General features: G+C 38.1%; 1 protein-coding gene across 1 annotated transcript in view; it reads right to left on the bottom strand.

Annotated features, from left to right (window-relative positions):
- Nucleotides 1-1,696, bottom strand: part of LOC137997946 (cellular tumor antigen p53-like) — a 20,367-nt gene extending 18,671 nt beyond the window's left edge. Inside the window, exon 1 of the mRNA XM_068844284.1 lies at nucleotides 1,607-1,696. The gene's annotated coding sequence lies outside the window, so the exon portion shown is untranslated. The remainder of the gene's footprint in view (nucleotides 1-1,606) is intronic.
- Between the last annotated feature and the right edge of the window lie 1,929 nt (nucleotides 1,697-3,625).

The raw sequence follows: 3,625 nt of genomic DNA, 5'->3' as shown, positions 1-3,625 counted from the left end.
ATCTTGAATCACCAAAAATACCTTGTGTACATTAACACTTAATGGTGACATCTTATACAATATCGTCTTAAACAATATTCGGGTAAGATCTGTATCACATTAATTTACAAACCCTCTGCTTGTCTTGGACTCATCATACAATATGAGTCAAAGATATGTATTACATTATACATTACTGATTTGATCTAAAAATATGATCATTTATCTGATAAAATTTCACATATTTGCAACAACTGGAGATCCTATATTATGTATTTTTTAAAGATTACACAACCAACAAATCCATTCACTTTCATGAGGGCTAAGTTCAGCTTGGCACTGGATTTGCTATTTTCACAATCCCATAATACAGTTCATTTTGGAGGGTTATTTGCATTAAAACAATGGAGATCCAATTCAATGAAGCATTATACAGTCCCAAGAGTAACTAACTTGTATTCTTTTTATGTAGAGAACCCCCCAACACGTGTTGCATTAAGGGATGGGGGAAATGGCGAATGCATGAAAATTGTAAGTGGTTTTATTTTTTCTCCATTTTGTGCGGTACTAGGAGAGGTACACTTGAACAGAGATTCAATTCCCTCCCTGTTTAGAGTTTTTTTCAGACCTATCCTTGGATGGATCACCTAGTATATGGGAACAAAGATAGCACTTAAATCAATACACTCAATAGATAACACTCCATTAGTGCTCAACATCTGCCCTGACTGGTTGCTGTCTTAAAACAACATACAATTTAATAGTCTTGATTTGAAAAAGAATTCAAATATTAATTCTGTTCCATACAATACAACAAAAGAAAAAAACAAGTGACACAATCAAGGTGACTATTGTCTTACAAGAAGAGCAAAATGCTTATGATCCAGCCACGATGTAAGAACGCATACTGAATTTATATATCACCTGGATTGTTGACTTTAATCAATAAGAAGAAAAACTCTACGTAATTCCTACAAGAATTGAGATTTTTTGTTTGAAACAAGATATATTTTCAGTACTCTTTATTTAAGCCCCCTTGTATAGTTCCGGTTGATTATTTTGATATTTGGGTGCCATCAAATTATCGGGTTCATGCTTTATTTTGTTACTGTCAAAGTGTAAGTGCCATTTAAATTTCTGGCAAATGAATTATGTCAGGAATTCGGGGAACAAAAAGTCACTTGTAAATACTGATAACTTTAAGTAAAAAGACAAAATAAGCTTGAATGCAGAATGTAAATCGTTCCATTTAGTCTCGAATTAGCTTGACTTCCGATGTAAACAAAACAAACCAAAACAAAATATATCGATCTGCAACCTGGCGGTAATAAACAATCCGTGTAGCACCGCATATGACAATATCTCACATGCAAAGCACATAATATCATTGCGAAGTGTACTTTAACTCTTTCTCCAATAAATGAGTAATCTTTGTAGCCAAGACACTGAAGTGAATAAGAGATTTAACGGGAAAATATTTGTTGATCTCGATCACACATTCTGTCATCGGAAATGGAATATTGCATCCGAACCATTTTAATTCCTAGTTTTCGAGGCGACAATCGCTGAATTCATTGATTAATCCCAAGAAAAGATTACCATATTTAGTTCTAATGGTATTACTCACCTTAACAATAGCAAAACAAGTTCTTACAGCGGCTAAACACAGCTCACGCCAACGACTTTCTTCGACCACGCGCTCAACAAGCTGCGGTATCAGCACATGAGAATAGGGCGGGAAACTGGAACGAACGAATCAGCCATTAGATGATAAAAATAGACACTGACTAGTCATATTTCCACCAATAGGAACGCTTCATCTAATCAATGGTCATAGACGGCACTGAAGGATAATTCTATCCTGATGCCTGGACAATAACAGTGTGTTTTTATTAGATTAAGTTGATACAGTGTCATAAATGATCCGTTATTCGATTCTTCTGTCCTTGAATTCGAAAACAACCTCTCAGGTTAATCATATGGAGAGCCCAGATTAAGATACTCTCTTAATAATAACTCTCTTCCGGCTTTCAACAAGGTACATCAAAAGTTTTCCTCAAAATTTCCTAAATTTGAAATTTGAAGTTAAACAAAACGAAATGTTAAATTCCGAATCGTTTCTGCATCCCACATTCTTGGAAATACATACTGCAACCGATTCTTGGTGAATGCGAACCCATCTTTCATCTAAATATCATCTATTTCTCGTTCAGCATAGTAATACTATTGCTCTGTTTCGTGTTTTGTGTTACTCACACTCTTAATAAACTTTTTGGTCATTATCTTGCGGCTGTCAAAGTTAACGAGAACTGCCCTCCAAGAAAAGCTTTGTAAAAACCGTGCTGGAAACCCAACTGCTTCGATCATTAAACTCCATGCGTTTTTCTTTGTGGATTTTGGCGCCAAAGAGAACATGCCCAGACTTGCCCACCAGTTTCTAACACATAATTGATTCTACTGTGCCGGCTTCAAAGAGATGCGATCAATTTACTTTAGTAATTTCCTGTCAAGATTGGTAATTAAACTGCGCTAGCACAAAAGCAAGAACCACTCCAAAACGTGAGAAGTCTAGATAAAAAAATGGAATAAGATCTGATAACAACGCTTGAGAAGTAAGACAAAAGATCATTAAGCATTGTTTCCGAACAAACGAACAACTCTGAAGCACGGAATCTTTAGCCGGTTTGCCCATCCCTCCTGCAAGCTCACGCCACATTGCAGTCTTACAAATTCAATGCTCTGAGCATTGCTCTCTCGTTCTTTCAAAAAGGATGCATTGTCATAAGACATTGGCCCTTATGCCAGGGCTAAGGATCTCTCAAACCACTTCGAGTGGTCCTGACAGGGAAATACAAACTAAAGTATTTTATCGCTCCATGAGGATTGACAGAACCGCTGGATCTAAACCGATCAATTATAATTTTGCTAGTAAGCGGCTTTCACTTGAGCTCGCTCAGCACGTTCAGTGACGGCCCGGGTCCTTGGTTGGAACTTGCCGCTCTTCTCATTCGGCGACAAGAAGATTAAATTCCTTTGCTGGCCACATTCTTTCCAAAACACCGTTCTCGAATATAATTTTGCACCTCATGGATTGCGATCGAAATAGGGAGCTTAACTGAATGAAAGGACGAAGACGTATACGACGGAGAACGTGCGTCTCCTAAAATTAAAAATACAGTTTTTTCGTTTTTATGGTTATAGAAAAACAACGGGGGGGGGGCGGGCTGTAGCCAAACTTCCGTGCAACAAAACTGACATGAATGGTGTGAAGGTTTCAGGGCAAAGAATACTGCAAGTTTTCTGTCAGGTGCGCACGTCTTCCACAGAACCTCACAGTTTGGTCATTTAACGTCCTTGTCAGGACGAGAACTGCAAAGCAATGTGATAAGATGTAAAACGCATACATTGTGCAGGATGTGCATCGCGATCGTTTTTGCGCGTTAAACGCACTTGTTCATTAAACGCTTGCAACGCGTGCAGAGCCAATGTTTTTGCTCATTAAATCGAATGTTTTCTGCTGCTCTCAGTTTCTTGTCGACGTCGGACGTCGGACACGCAAGGTGAAAATTACTCGTTCTATGCCTCAACGAGTTTGAGTTTTCCGTCTATGAGCCATGAGGAGCTTTTGCAACGACGATCTATGGCA

Source organism: Montipora foliosa, chromosome 3 (genome assembly GCF_036669935.1).
Source record: "Montipora foliosa isolate CH-2021 chromosome 3, ASM3666993v2, whole genome shotgun sequence".
In the NCBI taxonomy this organism is placed as follows: Eukaryota; Metazoa; Cnidaria; class Anthozoa; order Scleractinia; family Acroporidae; genus Montipora; species Montipora foliosa.
Note: the sequence above shows the minus strand (reverse complement) of the source record. Positions and strands in the feature narration are given on the sequence as shown.